General features: G+C 33.6%; 1 protein-coding gene across 2 annotated transcripts in view; it reads left to right on the top strand.

The window, feature by feature from the left end:
* Window positions 1–1,356: 1,356 nt before the first annotated feature.
* LOC120781387 (cyclin-dependent kinase 5 activator 1) overlaps window positions 1,357–19,427 on the top strand; it is a 316,650-nt gene continuing 298,579 nt past the window's right edge. The window contains exon 1 of one of the 2 annotated variants that reach the window (XM_040113596.1): window positions 1,357–1,636. The gene's annotated coding sequence lies outside the window, so the exon portion shown is untranslated. The remainder of the gene's footprint in view (window positions 1,637–19,427) is intronic. The other variant, XM_040113595.1, reaches the window with a different exon arrangement.

The raw sequence follows: 19,427 nt of genomic DNA, 5'->3' as shown, positions 1-19,427 counted from the left end.
AAACGCTCTAGCGTCTAAAGTATTTGACCTAGATAAAGATACAAACCAATTTGGACATGTAACGAACATGAAAACAGATAAATCAACCTTGCGAAGTGATAGAAACATACCAAAGTTCATATATTTTCATACATCATACAAAATATATGGGGTCTAGCCAAGCACCATTGGTGCACTAAGGTGTAATATTAGAATATCCTTTTTTCGTCCTTTTCGATACGATATCCTTGAATTTTTTTTCTGAATTCTATAGACAATAAAATTCTAGGAAGCTTCCTGGAAGCGCAAGTCGTTTGCTACACTCTAAATATATTTAAATAACATTTAAAAACAAAATATGCCTGGCCAGACCCGAGGGTCTCGATGAGGGTTAAAAGAAGTAATGCCGTAAGGATGTTTATAGAACTGCAGCCACATACGCATTACATTAAATAGTCAGACAATTTCTGCACAGCGGTTCACGAAAAAAAAGTGATTAATTGACAGTATTCTTCAGGAAATTAAAATTAATTACAAGTACACTAAATAATCGGATTACATTAGCGTTAAAAATGTAGATGTTAACGAAATTAATTTCCAGATGCAACAGTTCTTGACTGGCGATGAGAAGTATTTTAAAACACTTATTATTGTTGATGAAAATTAATATATAAGTTTTCAAATTTTATTTGTAAATTATCTAGATACACACACATAATCTGCGGTTGGAAATTAGTTCACCCATTATTTTTCAGCATAATCGTTTTGATTGTCAAACGTGTACCGTTGCCTTATTGAGGTCCATTGAAATAAATATATTGAAACAACCATTATTATTTAACGCAAAATATGAATTTAATTGATTTAGACTGTGATCTAAGCTCCAATACTCTAAATATAATGATTTCCGATTCTCGGTTTGACTTTTCCCTTCTATACCCAATATAGTAACTTTTGAATTTTATTAATTTATGTCACATATAATATGTATCTCAATTGAGTGGATTATGCCTATATCATAAGTTTTTTTTGTGTGCAATAATATAATTATATTATTTAAAAAAACAAAAGGAAGTTTAAAATAAAAAAATAGTTATTACTACCAGAATTTTTTTTTAAGAATTTGTAATGTTCGTAGAGCATCAGTGCTCATAAGGTTTTCAAAGACATTTCTTCTTGTTTATCTTAGAAATAACGAAACTCTCATTATCTGTTTCATAAGTTTACCTTTAGATGGTAAATTTAAAAATTGCAACTTTGTAAGACCATAAATATGACATGGTACTGAGCATGCTCTAAGGGTAGTATGCATTTATATGTATGTACATACATATATGAAGTATACTAATAATGTATTATCCCTATTACGCGACTGCGCTTTAAAGAAATCAATTTCTGTGAAAATAAAAACATTTCAAAAAATTTATAAGGTGGCATTAATTATACTTATTAAAAGGAATGATTGTATCGTAAATTATTTTATTTATGTTAGTTCAAAGATTAATGAAGGGCTTCAATAAAATATATTAAAATAAATAGAAAGACGAATATTTGTTGAGCTATGTGCATTGGATTTTTTCGTGAAGTACATAAATGCTATCCATGATGTGTTAGAACTTCATAATAGATACATGTAATTACTGGCATTGTGAAAAAGGTAAAAATATGTTAACTTTCAACTATTAATTTTAGTTAATGTTTAATATAATAATGGCAATAACAAGACTCAGCAAGACAATGTCTTTTATTAATAAATATTTTAAATATTAACATTTCATAATATAAGAACTAAAAATTAATACATCACTACATCTATGCACTTAATTTACCATATATGAAATGCTATCAAACATTTTTACATATCCAATTTACTAGATCAGTTTACTTAAAACTTAGTTTTTGAACACTTCATATTGATTCTACGCAACACTTTTATAAATTCAATATGCATTTGTAGATATACATAGCTTTTCTCTTAAAATATGATTTTATTAGTAAACTCTTCTAATTTCTTTATTTAATAAATATTGTTTATTAATATAAAAGTACAATAATAAAATTTGTAAGATTTTTAGGGTACGCTTTAGCTATGATGTATTATTAAGGCGTGGAAGTTTTTTCAGCGGACAAAAGTCTATACTGAACTTGACTAAATATTAATATCAGTACATTGTTTTAGAATGGATTTATGATGTGCATGTATGTTCAAAAGGTCTTTCCCGCTGATTTACAAACAAAATTTACTGAGATAAAGAAAATGTATTCCATTTCATTAAAGTTTCACGTATTAATCGTCCTTTTTTCGTTTAATTAGTTTAAGATAATGTATAAACCAAGAAGATGGGAGTTATTATACCATTCACATTAACTGGAGTAATCAATTTTCGATCGTCTGTTATTATTTAATAAATATTAACATCTAATTTTTAATATTTTAGAGAGGCTTTACATAAAAATTATTCCAAAAATTAAAATAAGAGTAAATTGGCAGGTATACATACATAAGTACCTATGTTAAAGGTTGGGTTGATATATTTGCAAAGGCATGACATATTACAGCATAAACGGACATTCTTTTTTGTGTTTCCCATTATATTTTTTATTTTCTATCACTTACAGATTGTTTTGTGTTATAGAGTGCATGCATTTTTTCTGAGGTTGTCGTATAATTTATATACTAATTTGAAATAAAATAGTTATTTTAAAAATAACAACGGATCCAAAATAAATTTATAATAAATCTATTGTAGACAATTTTTTTTCGCAAATGCTGACTTTCGCTTATAGTGCTGTTCGATTTTCCTCATAAGGAACCAACTGTAATCTCCCATCATTGCCGAAACCTTTTTCTTTCGTCATCGCTAACCGCACCCTATTTTACAGGAAAGAATGTTAATTGTTATAGGAGGGAAATTTGCAACAGTGCTCTAGTAATTCTTTTGCAAGTTTTACTTAGGTTTCTACTTTTCTATTTCTTAAAAATTCAGAAAAATTGTATTAAATGACTTCCACGTAGCCAATTCAAGATTACTTAATGTCTGATAGAATTTCTCATCTTCTAGTACTTTTGGAACATTCTACATATATGCCTTCTTTAATCTTGGCATCGCTTAGCTTAGGAAAAATTTGTTTAAGGTATTTTAATGCATCTCCGCATTTATCCAAGGCTTCAAAAATTTTTTCATCAACCCAAGGTTAATAAGTAATGTTGGTAACAAATCTTTTTTGCGATCAATGATAGGTATGTCCTTAGCCTGGCCTGCGATAAATCGACTTCTCTGAGGACACTCTTTTATTGAATCTGTGATATACTTTCGTAAGCTTCTTTCTACGTGTGCAAGATGAATAGAGTGCCTTTTGTTGTCATTGTAAAGCAAAACCGCCTTCAGCTTATCGCAAAGCCCTATCTTTCCAAAACATCATTTGAACTAATAAAAACACAAATTTGATCTTGCATGGTGAAAATGAGGGTAGCACCTGGTTACGGAACCTTAACATTATTACTTTCGTTCCTGATGCCAGGCAACGCAATAGCTCAAAATGATTTATGGACTAGTGAAGATCTCAGCTTGTTCGATTACATGGGGTCCTTTGTTGGTTGTATTTGGAGGAGTAGGTAGGAGTAGGTTCTCCTTCATCATCATATCCCAATTTACTGGGCGAGCTAGAGCAGGTAAGCCTTGTTCCAGTGAGGAACAGATATTGTTGCTAGGAGGGAGTCTCTGGATATTCAATATTAGGTTGTTTTTCATTAAAAACTAGACACTTTTATCATACAACAGTAGCAGTTGATGCAATAGTTCGTCGGTTTTCGCCAAATCATTGGAACCATAAAAATATGGTTTACCTTGAAACCAGTTATATAAATTTTCAGCACAAGTTTGACAACACACGTGAGGAGCTCACTCCGTATTTTGATCGCCAACAACACACGCAAAATATTTGCGATAAGCTTTGTGAATTTAGTAATTCTTTTCTTTGATTGCGGGATAAACTGGCAGCATACTATGGCTATGTTCGTAAATGCATCATGACTTGCAGCATAAGCAACAGTAGCAACACTGCAAGTTTGACGTTTGATACTTCTTATACAATTTTTGACAATTTGCAGATACATTTGTTTGCATTTTTGAACGCGTATAGTACTAAAATGGAAATTTTGCTGAATCTAACACTAGACGAAATTTGTGAGCAAAGAAATGATAGATTTTCTTTAAATTTAAGAAAAAGAAGGGTATTGAAGTTAAAAAGAAAAATTTGTATGTAGGTACAAATGTTTGTCTTTAAAAAGAAAAATACCTAAAAACAAATCATTTATTAAAACAATAAAGTCGTTTCCCGAGGACATATTCAACCGTACTCTCAGCAATAACTGCGTCTCCGCATTACTGAGATTTTCACTAAAAATTTAAAAATAATAATTTATACAATTATTATTAACATAATTTAACTAAATTCCAATACAAAAATTAAAATAAAACAGTTTTGCACTACTTTTCGTCAGACATCGTAGTTAAATGCAGTAAACAATTTTTTGATAGAAATTATGTATGACAGTTGATAGAAGTGTTGCTTTTTTGAACGCTTGATTATTGCAGTGTTGCAATATTGCATTTCTGAACGTTCTGTTTGTTATGCAATCGTCATGATGCGCGTCATGATGCATTTACGAACATAGCCTATAGTATATAGCAAAAACTGCTCGCGAAATTGACACCATCAACATAACAGACTCATCTCAGCGGCTGTAATATCACAGTCGCAAAATTACTGTAAATAAGTGTTATTATTACTCTCAAAGCCTAGTTTAATACAAATTTATGAAATTTCAGTTCATATTTAAGGTTTTACAGTATGGAAAAAGAAAGGAGTTTAAAAACAGCAACAATAACACAACTTTTGTAAGTGTTCATTGCTAAAATTAAAATATTTTTAAATTAGATTAGGCTTATCTATTTCAATTGCGAATGATGACAACCTAGAATTATTTTTGTTCCCTGTATTAATGTCATGCGTTTCATTTATGTATTCAACATAAATGGTTATCTTTTCCGGTACATTACAACATTTTGTCATAGTGTGATCACATATTAATTGCTTTATATTTAACAAGTTTAATGTTATAAGCATTTCACTCAACGGTACATATGTTTTTTTTCATTTAAAATTAATCTCATGGAAGAGCTTTTCATAAATCCAATTTGTTTTGCAAATGTATGAACGGCGCATATTTCAATACAAGGACATATCTTTTTTTTATAAAGCAAATAGTATTGAATTTTTAAATAACAGATTATATTTTCACCAATTGGACACGATGAGGCATGGACTCCAGCAGCTTTTTTAGCACGAACATATCAATTTTATTCCATTTAGCCAAAACTGCATGTTTTAGTTGCTAAGAAAATAAAACTGCTTGAAAAATACATAAATACATAAAAGAATTCCCACAGATCTTCGATTTTATTTTCTAACAAATCAATGTAGATTTCTGCATTAATCTTGCTTGGTACAAAGCATATTTTGGACTTGCCTTTTGATGAAATTGATGCCCCTACCATGAACGATCTGCCGCCATGAACGTGTGTATGGCATGCTTTCGTCTCAAATCCAATATTTATGAAGACCATCTGATGCATTCAAATTAAATTTCTTTTCGTCATTGAAAACCACAGACTCAAATTCTTCGTCGCAAAATTTATATTTTTCATAAAATGCAATTCGTGTATTTTATGACGTTGCTAAGGCATGGTTTAGTACTCGATTTTCATATTTAATGCATAAATATTTTCTTATTATTTGACATTAAGATCAATTTCCTCTTTTATTTGCCTGAAACTCATAAGGGGGATTCTCTTGCTCTTGCAAAACCCTTGCACGGTGCACGAATTGCAGAATTTTCCCCTTGGTGCAATAATAATAATTCAGCTCCACATGGCTTTTTACAAGGAATTCAAAAAAATGTAATTTAATCTATGCCTTATCTACTAATATGTTTACTTGGTACCAGTCAGAACACAAATAGTTCATTTTGCACATATAAATATTTCATAAGTAAATTGCGACTTACTTCATTCAAAATAACAGTACTATGAATACTGTGTAGGCATAACTTTTTAAATGATGCTTAACTATAAAGTAATTACAAGAAAACATCTATACCAAAAATGTCTGTTGTGCCGTTAGCTGCTCACAAGTTATAGAGAAAAACAATTTGCACATATAATTATTTTACTTAATTGTTTTCGTCGAATTTAAGTTTGTTATTAATTATAATGCCTATATATTTTAGATATTTTAAAAGTTCTTTTATTTCATTGTTTACTTCTAGTTCAAATATATTACGCTCGCTCGAAATTTTTCGATTAATAATCATGCATTTTGTTTTTGTTACATACATACATTAAATTTTAAAATATTTGCACATAACAATTTATATAAAACATCGTTTTGTAATTTTGAACTAGCTGGTGTAATGTATCCCACTAGTGCAAAGTAGCGCATTATCTGCAAACAATTAAATTTTAATCTTGTAGTATTATATTTTACTGTATCAATAATATCGTTTATGTACCTCAGTAATATTATTGCCTTGTGCTAATCCATAAGGAAATAGCATTGTGAAAGAATCTATGACTAATTGTTGCTTTCTATCTGTCAAATAACTTTGATACTACTTCAGCTCGTTTTCACGAATTACCACCGTTTAAAGTTTTCTAGTCAGAATATCACGATCGACTATTTCAAATGTTCTTTCTAATTCCAAAATAAACGTTTTTTTTAATCAATTTTTAGTCGCTTTCTATGAGTGTTTTTTTCTAAACCACTATTGATCTTTTCCTCTTAATTTGTTTTCTTTTAGGTATTTCACAAGCATATTCTTGAAGGCTACTTTCATTATTTTTGAAGTGAAAACTTCTTATGGTGCGTTGGGCACTTTTGTGGGTGAGCATTTTCAGCCATTCTCGCGACAGATGAGATTTTACACAGATATACTCCGCGTGTATTCTTATAATATAAATATGTATGTATACTATACGCGCTCTTTGCATGGGCATTCGTTAGTGCTCACGCGACAGACGAGATTACATACCAATATGTATACTCAGACAGAGAACATAAAGACATAGAGAAGGTGCAAATTGAATTCTGTATGATGTTCGATTGGACGACTAACAGAACTTATAAGATTGCGATGCAGAATTTCACCATTCTCGCTGCTATTTAGCAGAAATGAGCACGTTCTCTGGCAGAAATATATGTAAAACAACTGAATTCATGCGAGAATGAATAAAGAGAAATGCTTTGAAGAAAAATATACAAAGTCACACAAAGAATGTAAAGAAGCATTCTCTGAGTCACATATGTATGCGTGATTTATCTTGTATCATATGAACCATTTTTTTCAGAAAAATGATAAAAATTTTAATTTTTTTACAAAATCGTGAAAAATTAGGTAAAAAATAATTTAATTATATTTTTTGGTTTTTTAATTATTTCAAAAAAGTTATATTTATATTTTTCTTCAAAGAAAATTGTTGAGCTTCATGAAATTTGCATATTCGCATTATTTCGTTATCATTTCCATATTTGCACCAATAGAATTTCTATGGCATATAAGTATGTACATACATATATTATTTCATTGGCACATTTGTCTGTATGTTTACGAAAGCAAACTCGAGCCACATACATATGTACATACATTCATAATAACAAGTGTCGCACGCATCTTTCGCATCTCCGTTGTCGGTCAACCAATGACCGAAACTGGCGTTTTGTCAAAGAGTCAAGTGCTGAACACATTGAGCGCGACAGACTGTAAGCGACATCTGTCAAATATTAAAATATTCAAAGTTATGTAGTTGTGCAGCTGGCTCAATAACTGTGTCCCTAAGAACGTGTGTATTCTAATATTTGACAGATGTCGTTTGCAGTTTGTCGCGCTCATTGTGTTCAGCACTTGTGTGATGATAGAAAATCCAAGCTGTGCCGAAAAAAATAAACGAATGGCCGCCGATTGTCAACGCTTCCCTTGCCGCTGTAACAGCTTTGCCTATAAACGTGCGTAAATATGTATGTACTATATGTATACGTATGAGCGTGAATGCATATTGACGCAGATTTTTGCGAGTCACGGAAAAATATTTTAGAATAGATAAATATTATAAATCGACAACTGCGTTGTTGCCACTTTTCTCACTTCTTTCTGCGAAGAGGCATCAGAAAGTTGTTCAATTTATGATTTTTAGCATTTGCCATCGTCGCGAAAAGACGTTTGTTGGCAAAGGCATGCTCGGGGAGATGTTACGGCGTCTGTTTTTATGAATGAAGCGAGATAGCTTGTGGAATTATCGCCTGCGGTTATGAATGAGATCGTTTTTATTGTAAAACTAGCTGACCCCGCAGCCGTTGTCCTGCGTGAAATTATGTGTTTTGAAATGAAAAAAAGTTGAAATTATATTGTGTCGAAAATGATTTATTTTCGATCTTTCTACATTTTTTTTAATGTAGCGCAACTTAATAAACATAATCTTTTGATTTCTATTCTGGTGCGTAAATATACAGAGAAGATGGGTTTCCAACTCGTCAACACGCCACATATATCTGGCCGTGTGAAAAACATAGCATTTCCCGATTTCCTTGTGTCCTGTTGATTGTCAACGCGAAGGCAATTTTCCCTGGAAATTGAATACGTTTAAACTGAAATGGCTGTCCCTTGTAGTCGATAACTGCCTCATAATCAGTCGGGTTCCATTACACAGTTTCGGCGCATGAAGATTGTGTGAAACGTAATAATGACAGATCCAACTTTAAGACGCAAATGATGCTGGGGCAGGCTTGGTATGGTATTTGGAAATTCCACTGGGTAATTTACGATTTCGTCTTCCTTGTCAAGACGATCGATCGATTTATATGAGCGCAAACCTCCCGGAACTTGACTTTGAATCCCAGTTTAAATCACTAACATCGGTAATTTTGGCAGCTAAAATTGCTCGTGCACTCAAGCTATCGCAGTTACGATAATTTGGCCAATGTTCGGATAAACATTCGTGATGAGTTCATCTTCCGTTGAAGTGATTTGACAAAAGGGAGGTGAAATTGATATCAAACCACTGGAAGTATCAACCGAAATTTGCCCATTTCCAATTCTTAGCGAATACAATGTAAAATGTCATCGGCAATGTCATTTTTCGTATCCCATAATTAACGCGAATTTAAAGGCGGATATGTCGAAATGATCTTCGCGAAAAGTATGCGAACTTCAGTGGCATGCGAAGTACTATCGCATTGTCCTTCGTCTGTTTCCAGTGATTATCATGTTCCAGCAAATGCTACTGCTGGCATGCTTCTCAAAATGTTGCACACTCTGTACCATTCACAATACGCGATGACTTAAATGAAGTTGAACCGCGAGACGCAAAACAGTCGGAAAACTTTCATGAATTGCAAAAGTAAATATCCTACAAAGCGCTTTATTGCAGTTCACATATCGACCCATTTGATACTGCTGATCTCATATCGTTCAAGGCCAATAACCGCTATGTTGCTTTCTTTGGTGACGTACTTGCAAACGTATTTGATCGATTCGATCGATATTCAACATTGACATGAGTTTTGAATGTGAATTAAACAAAAGGGCCGAATATGGTACGACCCATGTGTTGTCAACTTCGATGTGTTGTTAACGTCGATATTCACGCCTCTAAATGCTAAATGTTCTGCCATTGTCGTCTGGTGAGTGACGCCGATACAGTGAATATCCATCATTTCCCATTCCCGTTTCCGAAAGAAAAGCACATGAGTAGTGTTTCGTGCATTTATTGTCAAACATACAAACCAAAGTGGGATTGTAAGGTTCGCAAGGTCCATGAATCATATTGGTTTTCACCACTTCATATAATTCTGGATCTATCTCTGAATCAGGAATTTCCGCATGAAATGATTTCATCAATTTGATCTGGTGTAATCACCATCCGCATCCAAAGATGAATGTGTTCGTGCGGCAAACCTCTTTTTTGCTAATCAACAGAACACATTCAGCATCTAACAGCATCATATATACCATAGGTTGCTTCAAGATAAAGACCATCAAATATCGCAGGTATTGTTTAAAAAGTCGTGCTGTGATATCGTTACGATCGCTAGCTGATTCACCGCGATCCATAATTCCGCACGTATGTCATCTCATTTTGGGAGTACTTTTTGCCTTTCTTTGGGCTGCCATACGTTGATGGCAAAAAGAACGCCGACCAATATTAGTGCCACCTCTTCGTGGCTTCGTAACAAATTTCAATCTGTATTTGATCACATCGTCTCAAACATACATAAAGTTTTCACTGAATAATCTTCAATAATTTTTCCTTTGGATAGCCGGAATAAAAAAGTAAGCGACCGCAATTGAACAATTCAAATAATTTACAAATCAAAATATTGAAAAACAAAACAAACAAAAATTGCAAAAAATGTGTATGGAAAATGTTACTTTTTGGAATTGTCCAATTTTCCGACTTCTCCTCATGAAAAGTATAAGGTATTTTGTTTCTAAACCTTTCCCGATCCACAACAAACAACCTTTAAAAATTTCATTAAGATTGGTTCAACCGTTCTCTTAGTGTTACTAACAAACAAACATTCATATTTATTGTAACGTTTGTATGGGGAAAAGAAAAGGGCTGTTTTTAGGGGTTTTCCGGAAACTATTCGAATTTTTCTCGCCGTAAAAACCATCCTTGAACTTCAACAAACATTTAAGAAAAAGAATTGGCCAAATTGGTCCAGGCGTTATTGAGTTATGCGCGTACATACATTTTTATTTATATAAATTTATACTACATTTGTCCTTCGCCAATTTGGCGCCCATATTGACCTGTGATGCTTCTGTTATTTGAGACAATTGTTTTTGTAGAACAATGTTGGTGGCATATCCACATGTGTACGCATATGCATGTTTGTATGCTTGTGCATTATTATGTATAAGTATAAATGAATGTATATGAACATGCAGAACAATCCGCGCACATGTAATGTTGATAAGTGATAAAATCATGATTTGAATTTCTGAATGCGCACATGCGTATACTTGCAATCATATGAGCAGATAATAAGATTAATATGATAGACGATATATTTATATGTATGTATATTGTTGTGATAAATTCAATTTCTATTACTAAGAAACATAATACAAAAATATTTATTAGTATAGTATATTATGTAAAAATCAAATAAAATTATTAAATATGCAATTCCAAATTGGCTATAAATATTACTATTCATGCATTCATACAAAATTGTACTCATATCATAATTATGTTTACGTGACAATATGGAAATTCCGACGGCAAAAAAAGTATACATATGTATGTATTTGCATACATTGAGATTGCCTGGTTCAAAGCAAAAATTGAAGCATGAAAATATCACAGTGCTGTGGTTGGGAGTATCATCATGGACATGCATACATTCATATATTTATGTCTTCATATTCTTGGGTATGTGAGACAGAGAACACAATAAAAATATAAGTTCAAGTTTTCACTTCTGTCTGCACTCCCGGAGTGCAACCCCCCTCGGTTTTATCGTAGGCAAGTTTATTTGACGGACAACACTCTTCAGATTTGTGAGTCTATTTTTTTATTTTTTCACTGGTACTATCGTCGATATTTTTCACCTTTGCCCGCTTTCATTCATTGATTTATAATGCACAAAAATATTCCGATTATTCAAAAGATTTTTTTTTTATAAACACAATTTGAACAATATAATAAGATGATACTTTAATAAAATTGAAATAATTTTATGTGTTCATTTATATATATGAATTTATTTGAATGTTTCAATCGATTTGCGTATAATACTATTAATACAAAGTTTTTATATTAATTTGCAGTTTTATTATTAGTCTGCCTTCACTTGTCATATCTATTCTTTGTTTTAAGTTTCTCTACAATTCCTTACTATTATTTCGACACAGCAGGACCAGCCTGCCCATTAAGGCAAGTTAAGCAAATGCTTAGGGCGCAAACATTTGAGAGCGGCATTTTGGTTAAATTTCTGTATATATTTTATTTAGATTTTAAATTTAATTCCAACCAAAAAGTTGTTCACACTGGTTTGGAATTTATCTGTTATAATGTCAGCCAGATAATTAGTAATATATTATGGTACTGAGGACCCGGCGAACTCTGTTTTGCCTTAGGTGAAAGAAATAAGCAGGTTTTGGATTTTAATTAGGCTGTTCACGGTAAGGTGATTATCGGGTTATGTGATTATTAAATTAAAAATAACCTCTGTGCTCCATGAACATCCTATGTATGGTTATTTGCTTATTTTTACACAAACAGCTGTTCATTGTTTACAATTCTAGTTCAATAAAATTCCTACTTATAAAATGCCTAAACAAAGTTTAAAAAGCAAAATAATCGAATTTAAAATAAGTTCTGCTATTCAGGAAATGGACTTTATTGAAGGTATGTATATGTGCTTATTAAGTAATCCGAATTTTAAGGGTTAAAAAAATTCTTTGTATAAATAATAATTTTTGATAATTATTGATGATTTTTGATGCTTTGTAATGCTTTTCGATGCTTTTTATTTCGGTTTTAATTTGCTGATGGTAAACAAAAAACAGCTGTTAATAGCATATTTCCCAATAAGAAAATATAAATGGAAATGCCATTCGCTTAGTTTTATTTATTTTTTGTGCTGCCATTTAGTAAAATTCCAACGACTTTCTAACACTGGAAATAAGCAAACAACCACAAAAAGGGTCAACAACCACAAAAAGAAGTATTCATCATTATTTGAATTATTTATACATTCGGATAACCAGGAACCGTTTACCCTCGCTTTCGTCGTTGAAACTTCTTCAATGAAGCATTGTAATAACGTGGTATCTCCGAGTAAAGCAAAGCTCGTGCTAACGGATCGCTTTAGCAGATCATACGTTGAGGAACATTATAATTTTCTTTCGTTGCCAAAGGCGAAGCGTATCCGGTACAATCTGGCGACAACGAAACCATTCTGTTCTGTGGTAGTTCGATCATTATCATCTGGTGATCGACGTCGAAACAGTGGATAACCATTGTTGCTAATTAGTGGATGTAGATGGTAGATGGATATACTCTTCAGAACGCAATTCACCTTTATTCAATCTAATTAAAGTTAGACCCTCCATTTCTAATTTGATGAACTTGCCGACGCAATACTGCTGAAACAATTGATGAAACCGCAACAAATAACTGTCATCATTTTAAGAATCATCAAATGATATGCGCAATAATCGATCTAGTTTTTTTAGTAGTTTCTTCACCCCAAATTCAAAAATTAGATTTAATATTTCGTATTTTCATTTTTAACATATTTATAAAGTGGTTGTACTTAGTATTTTACAAATACCTTCACCTCGACAATGACAAAGTTCGGCTATGTCAACTTCAGTCCAATTAAAGGCTGATTCCCAAATCACCTTCAATTCATTATAAGTGTTTCCCACTTCTATCTTTATCGCTTCACTTCCTTCAATTCTATCAAAATTAAATTAAAAATGCAAGCATTTTAAGGATTTTTTATTGGTCATGTATTTTAGTACATGGGTTCTTCTTTTTAGTGAAGCACCTTACGATAGACGAAATTTTTGTTTTATTATAAGATGCAAGAACAAATAACGTAGATGGTCTTCCGACCCGTGAACATGTCATATGTGACTGACCATGGGAAAAACAGCAATTTTCTAGATTCAGACCACAGACTTTTAAGGATTGACCTTGGGACTTGTTCATGGTCATGGCGAATGCAAGACGTATCATAAATTGAAGTCGTTTAAACTCAAACGGCATGTCGGTTGGGACCATCGGGATCCTTGGAATGAGAACTTCCTCACCTTCGAGTATCGTCGCATAAATCACATTATGTTTCGAAGCATGGTTACTACGGATCCAACCTTTAGTCGTAAATTGTGCGGTGGTAAGTCTGGCATATACAGGGAATTTTTAAATTCAATTGGATAGTTAGTAGCTTAATCTTCATTTGTTACACAGTCAATGGATTTGAAGGAATGAAGTGTATCAATGAATTATGAAGTTTACAAGTAAATCATCTACATCTTTATTCTTAGCCGCCAAAATTGCTCGCTAACTCAACCATTCATTATTTTTCTGGTTAGTAATGATGTTTGGGAATACTTTGTTGATCAGTTCGTCTTTTGATGAGACAAAGTTACAGAAATTCTGTGGAAATAAAATCAATACGCTAGATTTGTCGACATGTATTCGACCATTACCGATAGTCAGTAATTGCTTAGAGACATCGTCAGCGGATGTATCGTTCAGCAATGCAACTCTCATGTTTGCTGTCAGCTGAAGTTTCTTCACAAAGCGCCATAGATTCGATGATTTGAGACAAGCGTTTATTTCGTCTGCAGCAGTTGATCTTGGTATTCCTGGTAGTGTTCGGCGGAAATCTTCAGACAGTAAAATCATCGCGCCTCCAAAACATCTCGAGTCATTGTGTAGATCTTTTAATGTTCCGTTTTATGCTTCCAATGCTGGTTTATATGCCATTGTGTATTCGTCCCAGATGATGACTTTCGATGGTGTTAAAACTTTGGCCAATATTACATGTTGGTTCTTCAATAGTTTGTGGATTTAGGCAATTTTATTGCTGAATGAGCCGAAGAAGCAACTGCCACCGCAATTTTGGATCTCGCAGTGGCTTAAACTACTGACATGAGAAATGTCTTACCAGTACCACCAGAAGCATTCAGGAAATAAAAACTATGATTTCCATTACCAATGACCGTCATCAATGTATTATAAACTTCCTTTTGTTGGTGATTCAACAGGGGTACATTCGTTTGAGCTATTAAATCTACTTCCTGGTGATCATATTCACATTCCTTTCACAATTTGGCGCTTTCATTCCTAACCTGACTAATAAATTACCGCACATGAGGTAACACATGTCTTCGCTCAAGGTAAAAGCCCGACTCTGAATTTCCTTATTAATCTGAAGGTCGGGATTTCTCGAACTGACACGAATCCGATGTAAAACGTCTTCTGACATACTATCCTTGTATTTGTGCCACAGGGTAGATGCGTTCGATGGTAAGTATGTCGAAATGATGATAGCCAGTAATGTTCATATCTGACTTGGAGATGCAGATATAATTGCTTCAACGATTGTTGTCTCCCAATGAGTATCGTTTTCAAGTAAATTTAGTTCTTCACATGCAGCACGATATGTTGGGAATACTGTAGAATTAACAGTCCGTAGTGACTCAAATGACGTTGGCCTACGCACATTTACCAACAACAACCGCAAAAAGAAGCATATATGATTAACTGTATATATACGCACATCCGGATAACCGGGAACCGCTTAGCCTTGCTTACGTCTAAAATGAGTGATCTCATCGTTAGAATTTTCAGCAGCAACTTCGAACACAGCCATGTCACTACCTTTATTTACATTCTTGCAGATATATTTTATAGATTTTACGGAATGGCGAAATTCTAAATTTATGTGTTCTTTAAATGTCTTGGAGAGTAACGAAAATGGAACAACCCAACGATTATCAACTTCAATATCCTGCTGATTTACTTTGACATTTGTTAAACTCCCATTGTTATCAGTGCTTCGCCGCCGGTAAAGTGGATAACCATCATTTCCACTAATAGTTTCTGATACCAACTGTCTTGGAAAGCTTTGAACATTTTCCGTTAACCATACATGGAGAAATGGGATTTAATATTCCATAGGGACCATGGATCATATTTTTTGTAACAATCTCATGTAAAAATGGATCTTCATCATTATCGGGAATTTCCGCAGATATCACATCATCATTTTCATTTGGTCTTATTGTCTCTACCAACCAAATAAGGATGTGAGCATTGGATAATCCGCGTTTCTGCCACTCTACTAAATACATCCAACAGCGCGTTTCCCCGAACACACGCTGTTTAACAATGAAATCCATGAGTGATTTTAATTTTTTTTTTAATACCCTTGCTGTGATGTAGAGTCTATCAATGGGTGATTGGCCAATAAATAATTCTTGCCGAATTTCTGTCCACCGTAGATTGGATGTGAATATTATAAACAAATCTGGTGTCCCATAATGAAGTACATATGACATAGCAGCCTGAGCATTTTCATGCATATGTCGTGGACTTCTGACGTACATATGTTGATGGGAGAATAGTTGTTCTGCTTACATTCTGGGCATTTCCATCAGCATTGATGGCATACCGAAGATGTATGTATTCCTCAGAACGGAGTTTTGCCTTGTTCAACCTGATAAACGTTAATCGCTCAGTTTCTACTTTTACATACATATGTATGTACATATCGACAGCATATTGGTGAAAGAAACGCCGACATTTTAAAATGTGATTGACCTCTATTTCTCGAACCATCAGTATGTATGAATAATAATAATTCATTGAACTAACTTTTTTGTTAGTTTCAGAACCTAAAATCCATATTTTTGTGTTCAAATTATATAAATTACTTAAGGCTGGGATAAACATTAAAAACATTAAATGTCTATTAACCTGTAACTGGAATTATCATCTTTATTAAAAAATGATACCCATCTTCACCTTGCCAAAATAAGATAGGATATTGTAAAGCATTATATGATCGATGTGTTTCGGACACACGCTGCAGTTGATTGTTACGCCGGTGTAAAACAATACCTGGGTTTTCTACATTTTCACCCACAATGACAATAGCGACTTCATCGACTGTTGGGGCATTAAAACGTCTTATGTGTTGTTCTGCAGGCGTCTTATCGGCTTTGATAACAATTTTGTGGTTATCAGATGGCGTGTGATCTAATGCGGTCTTGAATAATACAATCAATGCGTTGTGTTGATGGAACAATAATTGAAGCTGTTCCACGACTGGTCTTTTCACAGAATTGTTTGGTGCACAACGCTGATCGACTTTTCTTGCTGAATAGCCGATGAAATAAATTTGAAAAAATTTATAGTCACTATCCGGCACTGGTAATAAGGAATCAGTTCGATGACATATTTGTCCTTGAATCTGCAAAGGTAAACATTATCGTATTACATATACATATTGAACAGTGAATTGTATTGTAAAGTGAACTGTTCAAACCACCAAGTGACTCTCAAAATTCTTTGTCAGCACTACCATTTCCCCCATCAACTTTTTTAACACAATTACTTCTGGCTACTTAAAGCAATTCACAGAGCCACATATGTATGTACTTTAAGCCATTTCAAATGATACACCATTACAATTGAAAACTGTCCACAATAGTGGTAAACGTTTTTCAATACACTTACCTTAAAAGTTGGCATAAAATTTTCTTGAATAACTTTTGTAGCGCCAAATGATGTCATTTGAAAGCAATTATTGTATTGCTGTATATGAGTTAAAAAATGTCTGGAATCTGACTCATTCCCGGAAACCAATGAATGTAATGGATTTGGTGGCGGTACCAACGGCGTCAATTTGACTTGACCGTTCGAGCAACACAATCCAGGGGCATCATTTTTAAACTTAAATATTGACAAACAACGTTCATTGGTCCAATAGCAATGATATGCAGTCATTTTCTTTGTTATAATTAAATGCAACTCTATAGGGGTTAAACGCAACACTTTAATTTTGTTGGTTCCGGTTCCATCGATTCCGATCAACTTTATCACGTTGCTCATCAGTTTGATTTGCTCTTGTATTTCTTTGACTTGCAGCATTACGGGTTCTGCGACTTAAGTTTGTACGTTTATTGCCGGAATTTTTAGAAACAAAAATTCAACTGAAAATGAAAAAATACTATAGTACCTATTTTTTTGTAAAATTATTAAAATGGTCTATCAAAACTTTTCAACACTATATTCACACACAGTACAAATTATCCCGTAGAAACCAATATGAAAAGTACACTAAGAAATGGTAAATGAATTATGTAGGTGTTTTGTTATTATAATTCCGACCAAAGACCAACTCCGACCGATATATGTATTTGCAAAGAGCATGTAAACTACGATTCTTTGTTTTAATGGCAACTACGTGAATATAACTGCGTGTGACACATTATTCTATTATAAAAGTGAGATGTTCTAGTTTCCTGCGCAACTTTCTTAAGTTTTTCTTACATAAGAACCTTCTCCTAATAATAACAAATACAACAAAAAAGAATTAGTGAAATCGGTCCAGCCATTCACGCGTGATGCCGTGACCAAAGGAAAAAGGGATTCATTTTTATATATATAGATTATGCTTTTTGACTGAGTTATAGAAAATATAATAATTGTTATCAACATGTTAATTTTAATTCAGGTTTTTTATACATCTTTAAATAACGAAATGTGACAGTTGCTTAGATCTATTCGTTTCCAATTCAGACTTTCGCGTACTGAATTGCAAAATCGTGTCAAGTCACAAACATTTATCTAACTTAAAATCTCATATTTAGAGACTTGTGTCTGTATCAGAGTACATAATTTCGATATTATTATGATTTGAATAAATTTTTATACTTTTACCTCAAGGTTGTATAGTATGTAGTACCGCAAAATAAAGAACGTAAATTATAGAGAAGGTCCAACTAGTGTGTGTGAATTGTCAAAAGCTATCCAAATGCCATGAGCGTGTTTCACCACAGCTAGTTCAGAAGGAGAAATGTTTACAGTGGCGAGTGCAAGAGCTAACCGTTGTATGAAAATTATGCCTACATATATACATACACACTATTTAGAGAATAATATGCACCTTACTTTATTATACATATATGTATGTTAGGGCGGGTCGATTTAAAAATCGCCCATTGCTCTATGAAAATCATATTCTTCTTCTTCTTCTTAATTGGCGTAGACACCGCTTACGCGATTATAGCCGAGTTAACAACAGCGCGCTAGTCGTTTCTTCTTTTCGCTACGTGGCGCCAATTGGATATTCCAAGCGAAGCCAGATCCTTCTCCACTTGGTCCTTCCAACGGAGTGGAGGTCTTCCTCTTCCTTTGCTTCCCCCGGCGGGAACTGCGTCGAATACTTTCAGAGCTGGAATGTTTTCGTCCATTCGGTCAACATGACATAGCCAGCGTAGCCGCTGTCTTTTAATTCGCTGAACTATGTCAATGTCGTCGTACATCTCGAACAGCTCATCGTTCCATCGAATGCGATATTCGCCGTAGCCAATGAGCAAAGGACCATAAATCTTTCGCAGAATTTTTCTCTCGAAAACTCGTAACGTCGACTCTTCCGTCGTTGACATCGTCCAAGACTCTGCACCATATAGCAGGACGGGAATTATGAGCGACTTATAGAGTTTAGCTTTTGTTCGTCGAGAGAGGACTTTACTTTTCAATTGCCTACTCAGTCCGAAGTAGCACCTGTTGGCAAGAGCAATCCTGCGTTGGATTTCCAGGCTGACATTGTTGGTGGTGTTTACGCTGGTTCCAAGATAG

Source organism: Bactrocera tryoni, unplaced genomic scaffold (genome assembly GCF_016617805.1).
Source record: "Bactrocera tryoni isolate S06 unplaced genomic scaffold, CSIRO_BtryS06_freeze2 scaffold_7, whole genome shotgun sequence".
In the NCBI taxonomy this organism is placed as follows: domain Eukaryota; kingdom Metazoa; phylum Arthropoda; class Insecta; order Diptera; family Tephritidae; genus Bactrocera; species Bactrocera tryoni.
The sequence above is the reverse complement of the archived record's forward strand: the minus strand, read 5'-3'. Positions and strand labels throughout refer to the sequence as shown.